The sequence below is a fragment of the Loxodonta africana genome, chromosome 11 (genome assembly GCF_030014295.1).
Source record: "Loxodonta africana isolate mLoxAfr1 chromosome 11, mLoxAfr1.hap2, whole genome shotgun sequence".
Taxonomy (NCBI): Eukaryota; Metazoa; Chordata; class Mammalia; order Proboscidea; family Elephantidae; genus Loxodonta; species Loxodonta africana.
In genome coordinates, this window is record NC_087352.1 from 26,501,302 (window position 1) to 26,513,882 (window position 12,581).

Consider the following 12,581-nt stretch of genomic DNA (forward strand, 5'->3'; position numbering starts at 1 on the left):
TTTGAGAAACTGACTGCAAAGACTGAGAGTTATGTTTAAGGTAAATCAGAAAATAATTTTATCAGTCTTCAAAACAGGTGTTGTATAAAATACCTTTCTAATGTTTGTAATCAAACTCTCACCCTCTTACTACGCAAAAATTTATGTATCTTAAAGATACCATGTTCCCAGAGCAGATCAACCTCATGGCTCAGACTCCATTTTTGTCTTAGATTCCACTTCTGCTTTTGACAAAGTGACCCATGGCTGTTAATAGGTAAACCAAGGAGGGGTACCTTGCCCTTGGAAAGAACACTTAGTATGTTTTAGAAAGATTAATTGAAGACCTCCAACATTATCTTGTTAATGATGAATTCTTTAATAGAAACTTTGCTGTCACCTGTAAATTTTTTTATGCCTTCTAGGCAACCTTTGTGTGCTCTGTGGACATATGTTTTTGTGTGGTAGATCCAACTAAACTTATTTAGATGATCGCTTTCCAACTGATAGTGAATTTAGTACGTGGGCAATCTCTTGTTTAGACTGCTGGCAAATACATGGGCAATGCACTTTGGGAATCAGGATTATCTTTAGATATTCACAGTAATGACACTAGTAAATACTGAAAAGATAAATGTTAATTTGTTACCTACTATAAAACAAGAGTCAGAAGACATCTCACTGGTCCATCACTCAGGGTACAGTTGGTAGATTTAATTCCTGTTCATGGTATAGTTGAATTGGAGAAACCTTTAAGAAATTTATCAATCACCAGGGGAAAAATAGCAGATGAAGTGGCTAGAGGGGTGGAAACACAACAGTGATCTCTGAACCTATTGGCCAAGGTGACGTAACAGAATAGCCTTAGATTTTTATTAGCCCAAGAAATTGCAGTCTGTAGATTTATTTGGTTAGTTGCCATCAAGAATAAGTACATGGGCTAGATCACTGCAAGGAATAGTAATATTCTTAGTCTGCATAAAAGACAAAAGAAAAGCATTGGGCTAAAATGTTGATGTACATTGAGTCTGCAATTGATGAGAACTTTTCTCTTACTTAAGATCCTGGTGAAGAACCAGATGGTATCCAGTGGAAAACCAGCACCATAAGTTTAAAGAGCCTGCAATGGCTGCCATCTAGGAGCTTGAATAACCCCAAGTATTGATCATTGATGTGTTATCTCTAATCTTGGATGAAGAAGAAGGAATGATTTAAGACACTATTGCCTGTCCTTGAACACAGAAAATGTGACCCAGCTGGAGCTGGGCTCACAAGGACTTGCAAAGACATATCAACCGGATCCTGAGGTATAAAGACAAATAATATTAGAAAATATTTTTTAGGGAACTTTTCACATAAGCCAGAACACAAAAGACTTTCCACTCTTATCTTTTTCTATTAGAATTTAGTGTATAGAAAATTTGTTGGGCCAGTGAAGACCCTCCTGACTGTCAATTACCAAAAACTGTACCAATGATCGTTCAGAAAGGCAATTCAAAATGTAAGATCACAGTTTTACCCAATCTGAGAAAAAGGTGAAGCTTTCAATGGTTTTGCCTTCTTTGTACCCTGTAATATTCTTAGGGCTTGGGCAGACATGGCTGTGGCAGCATGCTTGTCTGTTTTCCCATTCTTGCCTATTCTGTGATATTCCTTGGATTTGGACAGACATGGCTCTAGCATCACACTTGTCCGCTTCCCACTTTTGCCTTTTCGAATATATGAACCAGTTGAAGGACTTAAGTGGCTGTTCAAGAGGCAAAACAAAGACTGGTAAATAAAAAAAATAAATAAATAAAAATAAGTGCTGTAGAGGTTTTAAGAATTGTTTTTGCTCTAGCCCTTTTATTAATTTTTATTTTCACCCTTGTTTGCATTGTTCCTCTTTCTAGACAACCTTATGCATCTTGGTGTATGCCTTAACGAGTTGATCCCTTCTCCCAAAGGGTGGAGTCATTTCAAGTGACTCAAAAGTTCCAGCTCCAAATGACAGTTGCTCAGGGATTTCAACCTATCCTCCATCAAGAGGAGACACAACTGCCCAAAAAGGACCAATATAGATACAAGACAGATATAATAGTTTAGCTCAGACAACACAAGAGTTCCACTCCTCTAACCTTTAGGCCTTTATGCCCACAACCAGCAGGAAGCAGCTAGAGAGGCACAACACCCTGTTTCCCAAGACTGAGAAACCTACAACAAAAAGGGAGGATTGGAACAGGCTGCTCAGCCATATCTTGAACTCAACCTGGGCCATTTTTCCTTCCCTAGCCTGTCTCTATCTCCAAGTATGATTTTGCTGCTTAGTTCCTCTAAAAGTTAAAAGTTAACCAATGTTTCCCCTAGGACTGTGGAAAAACAAGTGATATTGATCTAAGCCTGTCAGACAGGACAATGCACCTAACTTGTGACAAGGAACCAGGATGGCGCCAGCCACCCCCTGGGCTAATGAGATAATGGCAGGAGAAAGTCAAAATGTTTGAGACATGACCACCGAAACCACAGAGAAGGAGAATGGACATTCCATAAGTTCCTAAAACCCGTGTTTCCTTCCCAATAAAACCCCCAGCTGGCCTCCAGTTTGGGGAGACAGGTTTAGGAGGGGATCATTCCCCTCTGCCTCCTATATATCCATATGTAATAAAGCTCTTGCTACCCACCTCAGCCATGTCTCAAGAATTGGCTGTTTGTGGCACGCAGCTCTAACTCACGAAATTGCAGTAACAAACATACATCCACATTTTAACCTGAGGCCTTCTTTTGCCTTTTAAGTGTGTAAGACAATGGAAGATAAATTTTATCATGCCTAATACTATCAGGGGAAACCCTGGTGGCGCGGTGGTTAAGAGCGTAGTGGTTAAGAGCTATGACTGCTAACCAGAAGGTTGGCAGTTCGAATCCACCAGGCACGCCTTGGAAACTCTATGGGGCAATTCTTCTCTGTCCTATAGGGTTGCTGTGAGTCATAATTGACTCAACGGCAATGGGTAATACTATCAGGATGCAGACTAAGACTACTACTATTCCTTTCAACAATGAGCTAGCCCATATACTTATTCCTGATGGTAACCAACCAAATAAATCTGGTGTCTGTAGGAGTATTACAGTGTGAAACCAAGTAGCTTGCTGTCCAATTCCATGCATATCCTGTTCTTTTCCTGTGTTATTCAAATGCAACAAAAGTTATTTGCTACAGCACAGACTACACTTTTGGGGGATATTAAAAATTTAAGCCTATTCTGTTATCCTATGTCACCTTGGTTTAATGAGGTCAAAGATCACTGTTGTGTTTCCACTCCACTAGCAACTTTGTCTGCTATTTGTCCCATATTAATTGATAAGTTTCTTAAAGATTTCCCCAATTCAACTACACCATAAGTAGGAATTAAATCTACCAGCCATACCCTGAGTGTTGGACCAATGAGTTTTCTTCTGACTCTCATTTTATAATGGGTAACAAATTAACATTACCTTGCCAGTGTTTACTAGCATCATTACTATGAATATCTAAAGGTAATCTTAAAATTCTCAATGCGCTTTGCCCATGCATTCACCAGGAATCTAAACAAGATATTGCCCATGTAAATTCACTATCAGTTGGAAAGGGATCATCTAAATAAGTGTAGTTGGATCTACCACACAAAAACATACATCCACGAGGAACACACAAAGTTTTGTCCAGAGAAAACAGAAGGTATAGAAGAATTTGGAAACCCTGGTGGCATAGTGGTAAAGTGCTACGGCTGCTAACCAAAGGGTAGGGAGTTAAAATCTGCCAGGTGCTCCTTGGAAACTCTATGGGGCAGTTCTACTCTATCCTATAGGGTCGCTATGAGTCGGAATCAACTCGACGGCACTGGATTTCGTTTGTTTTTTTTTTTGGTTTTTAGAAGAATTTACGTGGGACAAAATTTCCATTAGAGAATTCATAATTAGCAAGATAATACAGAATGGACTTTTCCTGTTGGAGGTCTTCAGTTAATCTCTTTAATACATACTAAGTGTTCTTCCTGAGGGCAAGCTGCCCTTCCTTGGTTTACCTATTAACAGTCATGGCGCACTTTCTCAGAAGCAGAAGTGGAACCTAAGACAAAATGGAGTCTGAGCCATGAGGTCAGTCTTCTCTGAGAACCTGGTTTCTTTAAAATACATAATTTTACATATAACAATAGAGTGAGAGTTTGATTACAAACATTAGACAGGTATTTCATACAACATTGTCTTGAAGACTGATTAAACTCATTACTGATTTACCTTAAACACAACTCTCAGCCTGCTCTTTGAAGTTAGTTCCTAAAATGGACTGAATTCTTCAAAAAAAGAAAAAAGCACAATGCCCAGAGCAAAATGGACTTACTAGTTTATCTGGATCATTGTTTTGACTCAAAGTGGCTTCAGGAACCAGCTTTTTTTTTCCCCCCCTCCAAGTTTGAGGTTCAAAAGGACACCCGAAGGTGATGGCCTGTGTGGGTTGCCCCAACCTCCATGAAAGCCAGAAACCTGGATTCCAGGAGAATTACGTACAACTCTGTCATGGTTCCTTCCTTTGGATCATGATCTTGCTATATAATCTGTGATCAAAAATGTTTAATAAATGATAGTTGGGCACCATCTGGTTTTTAAGATCCCAGGCACCATACAGTGAACTAGGAGGTAGAATAGAAACACTAACAATAATATTAAGCCAGTTGTCTGAAATAACCAAGAAACCATGACTCTAAGATCTTTGAGCCGAGGAAATAAATCTCATGAGGTGTCTGTTTATGCGTGAGCAGCATCAGTAATTAATTGCTTTTCATGTGCCTCAGCAGCAACTAACCTCAGCTTGCATATTAATATAAACACAGCAACATTTATCTATTAAGGCACAAACTGTTCTTTGAGAGAACTAATAGGAAGTCTAATGCTGTTCTGTTCTGTAAAATCATTTCAAACTTCAGACACTTGTCTGGTTGTGATATTTACAACTTTGCTAAGTTTACCAATAGGAACTTCTATTTTGAGAGTTACAATATCTAAACCCATTAGTTGGGTAATTTAGGAGAAAGGAAAATGATTTTTTATATCCAGAAAGTAGGACCTTAAAACATCAGCAACATTGCCACATAAAAACCCATAGTTTCCTTTAGTTTACTCAGTCTTATGTAGTTAGTTTCTGTTCCACGTTATCCTGGACCAGCAGCAATCTGTGAACCCATCAGCTTCTGCGTAAGAGTTCTGGAAACCTGGATTCGGCCTAGTCACAGCCTTTCTCATAAACCCAATATAGTCCATCTTTTTTTGTTGAGATATTCTGGTCAAACGTTTTCAGCAAATCAGCAAAGCAAAAACTTATCTGCAGATGACAAAACTTAATATGGCCATGGTTAATTTATAAAAATAACGCTCTTAATAGTGAAGGATCTGATAGAAATTAATTACAGACATAATGCACAGGCCAAATAAAATCAGTTAAAAAAAAAAACTTTTGATAAAAAAATTTCTAAATATAACCATTAACCATATTTTTAAAGAGCTTCAGATATAACATATAACAATCTTCAGACAAAATGTCATATAGTCAAAATATACTAAGAATATACCAAGATTAAAAAATCTTTAAATACCTGAATAGTAATAAAAAAAACTTCATAGGTAAATGATGTGAATTCCCAATCAAACTATTGGCTTTGATGATGCTAGATTCAAAAAAATAAAGTTGTAACCAAGTTAACAAAAAAGAAATAATAAAAAAATTATGACATAATATTATGTGTTTGCTGTCTAACATTAGGCAAAAACACAAGAGGAAATACTAACATGTAAATCTTAACCCAAAGAGAATCAGGTGTTTTTCCTTGATTTTGACATGTTCCATGGAATTTATTAGATGAAACTTTTTAGCACTTTTCCTTTATAGCAGTTTTTTTTATGGCTTTCTGTGAAGCTTCAAACTTATCAAGAGTTTATCGTAAGTTACTGTGAAACAATACCTTATTTAACCAAAGATCTTAAAGTAAAAACCTTAGCTTTTTTTTTCCCCCCTAAAGCCATGTGGCTTGGGTTCAACTCAGAAATCTTATTCTGATGAAAGGCCAAACCTGTGCCTTTCAGGTAGATTACACAAAGAATAAATTAACCCTTTAACCCAGAAATCAAAGTAAATCTTGTTATTTTAACAGCAAGAAACCTAATTCTTTGTTTTATATTTTATTTAACATCAAAACAAACAACAACAACAAAAACAAACCAGTGCCGTCAAGTCCATTCCGACTCATAGCGACCCTATAGGACAGAGTAGAACTGCCCCACAGAGTTTCCAAGGAGTGCCTGGTGGATTCAAACTGCCAACCCTTTGGTTAGCAGCTGTAGCACTTAACCACTATGCCACCAGGGCTTCCATTTAACATTAAAGCTCCAAAAAAGTTTGTAAATTAAACCATTGAACTTCAGTCAGACAGATAAAACTTTTGACTATAATCAAATAAATTTCTTTTTAATAAACCTCTCAAACATTCTCTTTGTTCCATGTCTCTAATGGTGTATCCCTTTAAATGGCAAAAATGAATGCATTCGTTAGCAGACCCAAACATATATATGTGTATGTGTGTGTATATATATACATATATCCTTTCTCTTCTGGCTTAAAAAGCAAAAGTATATAAACTTAAATTATGACAAATATCTATTAACTTAACATCAATAAGTTACCTAAAAGGTCTTGGAAATTATTGTAAGCCTGTATACCATAAAACATAGCTAATTGAAATAAAGTTTCTGTAAATATTCCAAGTTTTCATTTGACTTTTACTATTTCTCATACTTTTCCCAATCTAACTTTAGCCTTTAAAGGTTTTATCAACTGGCTTTGGAAATCACAAAGTCTCTGCTTAGCTGACCAGTTCATTGACAGGGATATAACCTTAAGTCTCTGACTACTGCTAGAAACACTTTTCCAGGACATTTCAGGCATGTCTCATTGTGATTTCTTAAAGTTCCCTTACAACAGAGAGAACTTGTTTACAGTTTCTTTAAGATTGGAATCCACCCAATTTCTGGTAACTATAGCAAAGCAGCAATTTTTCTTATGTTTTGCCTTAAAAGGGTCTCCACCTAGTTGAAAAGGCTCTTTCAAAAATCTTCCCTGGAGCTACATGACCTTGGAGACTAGTGACTGGGGGCTGAGGAGGCCTGATCCTGCCCTGCCCTACCTACCTTTTAACTCTCAGTAGAGGACAAGATTAGGTCACTCCAATTTATTTACTTATGTTTAAGTCAACCTGGACATTTTGAAAGGCAAAAGATAACTAATTTCTTTCCCTTTTACTGTTCTGAAACTGCTACTTTTACTTTAAGACAAAACTATCCTTTTTCTTTAAATAAAACACATTTCATATAATATCTAGCTTAAGTTACTTAGAAAGGTTTTGGTTCTAAGACTGACATACAGAACACAAGGATCTTAGTGTACTTTTCAAATAGACCAATTTACGTAAAAGTTTCTCCAAGTTGCTACTGAAAGTCTAAATCATAAGTCAGATACAAGACACAGTTTTCTGGACAAGGAAAGAACTGACGTTCTGAGACAGCCTTACAAAAAACAGCAATTCTCAGCCATAGCCTCCAACCTAAGACAAGACAGAAACTCAGACACAATGCTGTAGACCAGAAGCAAGCTCTCAGAACAAAAGGAGACAGAAAGATCATATAAACTCACCAAACAATACCGCACAAAACAAGAATATGGGGAATCCTAGTCTCTTAAAGTGTATACAGCAATTTTTGGTAAGATCAACTCAATTCAATGGAAAAAAACAGGTTCTAGATAAACCTTATTAACTTGCCAGAGCCTCAGATGGAGGAATATTAGACCTTTTGACAAAACCTGAGCATGAAGCAAATTTCCCTAAAGAGGAAAAGACAACACAAATTAAAGTTCCTTTTCTCAAAGTGGTCACTGAAATTCCAAATTACTTCTAGTATACTCAGTTTATAGCATTTTTAAATATGAACCCCAAACCAGTGTGTCAGTAGCAGAGGGGAAAATCCAGTCTTCTTTGTCAAAGATGTTAAACTCTAAGGTTTAAGTTTTTGCTTTCCTTCATTTTGAACTTAATTCATTCTGATGACTAGAGACCTAGTCTTATTTTAGACCTTAAATATACCAACTCCTCCATTTGGAAAGTAATTTACAATAGCTACCAATGATTTTAACTTTCACATTGTATTTCTTCATTGTGAAACTATATCATAAAAAAAGGTATGGAACCACCACGTCTCCCTTAAATTTCATAACGCAGGTCAGGAACTGCCACCTCCCCCTGAGAATTTCATAACACAGGTCAGAAGCTTCCACCTCCCCCTGAGAATCTGGCAAAACAGAGCACTATTTTCCAGGTTTTCTCTGAGCCACAAAAAGGAACCTAATGAGGAATGCCTTGGGGTTTGGACAGTGTTTCGCTTAGACCAATGTGTACCTTTGTGGTGCGAGCATTATCTTGTGGGTGGCAGGCAGCCTAGCACTCTAGCCTGTCTCACAACCTCCTTACCCTGTCACAGGAGACTGAGCACTGGTGAGCACCCTAATGGCTTTTACTGGTCAACCTGTGCCTGCATTTTTGCGGTTTATAGTGGCTCAAAGCTCTTTGAAAACAGAATTACCTCTTCAATATTTCAAATGCCTGAATCCGAACCTAAACTGCAGTTCACCAAAAGAGTTAGTAAATGTCACTCTTAACCCAATGAGCAAGCAAAAGTCTAAGAAAAGATTCTCCTTAATCAAACAACTGGTTTTTCAAACAAATATTAAGAAAACACGAGAAAAAGAACCAAAAAAATAACCAAAGGCTCATTTTGTGAGCACACTCACCCCGTCAGTGTCGAAGGGACATGGAGTGGGAACACGTGGGTCCAGAAGATAGGACCTTTCTTTGCTGGCTTCTGCTCTGTGGTCCAGGTCTCCTTGAGGTTGACTGGATTCATAGCTTCAGATATGCTGCCGACTACACCATTAACTGTTGTATAGTAAAAACATCACAAAATTTAGTAAAGCAAAAAGAAAGTTTTATTCAGTATATATTCAAAAAGGCAAAAGCAGGAAATGAACAACCATGCCACAGCCACGTCTGCCCGAGTCCAAGGAAATATCACAGAACAGACAAAAGCGGGAAAACGGACAAGCATGCTGCCATAGCCATGTTTGTCCAAGTTCAAGGAAACTACAGAACAAGCAAGAATGGGAAAACGAACAAGCATGCTGCCATAGCCATGTCTGTCCGAATCCAAGGAATATTACGGAATAGGCAAGAATGGGAAAACAGACAAGCATACTGCCCAAGTTCAAAAAAAGTTACAGAGTCATCAGTATATATTAATATTACAAAATAGGCAAAACAATTGAAAGCTTCACATTGTCACAGAATAGCTAGAAACTGAGATCCTACATTTTGAATCATTTTTCTTAACAATCATTGGTACAGGTTTCAGTAATGACAGTTAGGAGGTCTTCATTGGTCCAACAAATTTTCTATTCACTAAACGCTAATAGAAAAAGATAAGATTGGAAAGTATTTTGTGTTCTGTTAGACTGGCTTACGTGAAAGGTTCCCTAAAAGATATTTTCCAAGATTATCCTATCTATTGTCTTTACACCTCAGGGCCCAATTGATGTGTCCTGTGAGTCTTTGTGAGCCCAGCTGCTGCTGGATTACATTCTTTATGCTCAAGGACAGGAAATAATGACTCCAGTATTATTTCCTTAATCAGCACTTAACCACTGTACCACCAGGGCTCCTCAATGAGGACATACCAGAGTAGGAAAACTAAAACCAAACCAGCTTGCCGTTGAGTCAGTTCCAACTCATGATGACTCCATGTGTGTCAGCGTAACATTATGCTTTATGGGGTTTTCAATTGTTGTAGTCTGTCTGAAGCAGATCACCAGGCCTTTCTTCCATGGCACCACTGCATGGGTTTGAACTGCCAACCTTTAGTAGTGAAGCACAAACCCTGCTAGAATATCAGCTCTAGAGGGACAAAGGTTTGTGTGTTGAGTTCTCTGCTGTATCCATCACACTTGGCTCATGGTATGCCACAAAAAAAAAAAAAAGAAAAACCCAAACCCATTGCCGTTGAGTTGATTCTGACTCATAGCGACCCTATTGGAAGTAGAACTACTCCATGGGGTTTCCAAGGAGTGGCTGGTGGATTCAAACTGCCTACCTTTTGGTTAGAAGCCTGAGCTCTTAACCACTACACCACCAGGGCTCCATGCCACAAAGTATGTGCTCATTAAATACTGGCTGAAGGGAAGAATGCATTCTTGAAAGAATGGGTGGATGAATAAATGAAGGTATGAAATGTTGTCTCTCCAAATTGTCTCTCGACTTGATGAGGGCAGAGATGGGCTGTCATGGATTGAATTGTCCCCCAAAAGTATGTGTCAACTTGGCTAGGACAGTATTATGTGATTGTCCACCATTTTGTCATCTGATATGATTTTCCTGTGTGTTGTAAATCCTACTTCTATGATGTTAATGAGGCAGGACTCGATCTATAAGGTTGGGTTGTGTCTTAAGTCAATCTCTATTGAGATATAAAAGAGAGAATTGAGCAGAGAGACAGGGGGACCTCATACCACCAAGAAACAAGAGCCAGAATAGCACGTCCTTTGGACCCAGGGTCCCTGTGCTAAGATGCTCCCAGACCAAGGGAAGACTGATGACAAGGACCTTCCTCCAGAGCCAACAGAGAGAGAAAGTCATCACCTGGAGCCAGCACCCAGAATTTGGACTTCTAGCCTCCTAGACTGTGAGAGAATAATTTCTCTTTGTTAAAGCCACCCACTTGTAGTATTTGTGTTATAGCAGCACTAGATAACTAAGACTTGGGCCTTTTTTTAATTTTTATTTTGTTATTTATTTATATTTTTATTGCTGTTGAAAGTATACACAGCAAAACATACACCAATTCAAAAATTTTTACATGTACAATTTAGTGATATTGATTACATTCTTTGAGTTGTGCAACCATTCTCACCCTCCTTTTCTGAATTGTTCCTCCTCCATTAACATAAACTCATTGTCCCCTAAGCTTCCTATCTGACCTTTTGAGTTGCTGTTGTCAATTGGATCCCATGTAGTTCTTCAAAAGAGCGCAGTGTTCAAGGCAAACATTCTTTACTAAATAAGCTAACTTATTGCTTGGTTTAATGAAGACTTCAAGGCATATTTCTTATTTAAGGTTTAACGCCTATCTTAGGGCAGTAGTTTCAGGGCATCATCCAGCCTCTATGGCTCCAGAAAGTCTGGATTCCAAGAGAATTTGTAAATTCTTTTCTGCATCCCCTCCCCCCATCAGAATTCTCATGTAGAACCTTTGATAAAAATGCTCAGTGTTGGTAGCCAGGCACCAGAGATGAGCCCTTTTTGCTCATTTTATTGTTGGAGTCTGGAACATCATCGGGCACACAGGAGGGGAGCAATCGGTATCTCTGAAAGAATGTGAACATGAAGCCCTGGTGCTCTGAGGAGCCTCAGATATTTTTATTCATATTCATAGAGGCTCCTGAAGTCATTTGCGCCCCTTCTGCAAGAGAAGCTGCAGATGACGCATTTGCAAATGCGCACAAGAGTCACCGATGCAGAGATCCTGTGGAGGCAGACTTGACCCTCCTCAGTCAGGTTGGTCTGACGTCTTCCCTCAGCCTCGTTCCTCACACAAAGGCTCTGACTTTCTATGCGGAAGGGGGCGGGCCTCAGCTGTTGCCGTGGAAACCCCAGCTGGGAAGATGCAGAGACAGCTGCTGTTGTTGTTGGGTGCCAGGGAGATGTTGACTCAAAGCAATCCCATGTTATAGAGTAGAACTTCCTCAAAGGGTTTCCTAGGCTTTACTGAATCTTTACCGAAGGAGCCCTGGTGGTGCAATGGATAAGCGCTCAGTGCTAACTGAAAGGTTGGCGCTTAAAACCCACCAGCCTCGGGGTGGGGGCGGGGGGAAGACCTGGTTATCTACTGCAGTAAAGATTGCAGCCTAGGAAGCCCTATGCGGCAGTTCTACTCCGTCCTATACAGTTGCTATGAGTCGAAAGTGACTCAACAGCACACAATAACAATCTTTTCGGAAGCAGATCATTGAGTCTTTCTCTAGCGGAGTCACTGGGTGGGTTTGAACTGCCAACCTTTCAATTAGCAAGCAGTCAAGCGCCTAACTAGTGCGCCACCAAGGCTCCTTGGATCTAGAAATCAGCAGGTGAAACAGAAACTCAGTGAATATACACAGGCCTGAGCTAGGCTGCTAACCAAAAGGTCACCATTTCGAATCTACTGGCCACTCCTTGGAAACCCTATGGGGCAGTTCTGCTTTGTCTTATAGGGTCGCTATGCGTCACAATCAACTCAGCGGCTAGGGTTTGGTTTTTGGTATATATCTAATTATCTACACTCACACACACACATATAGAACCAAATAAATGAATGGTGAGGACATAAATTGATTAAAATTGATTCGTGAATTCTATCTGGGTCCGTGATGGCTCCAGCAGCCTCATTTTCCCTCCTTCTGAAAAGACGCTACAATGAAGCATGCAGAAGTGCTCGGGTTAGAGAGGCTGCACCCTGTGGGC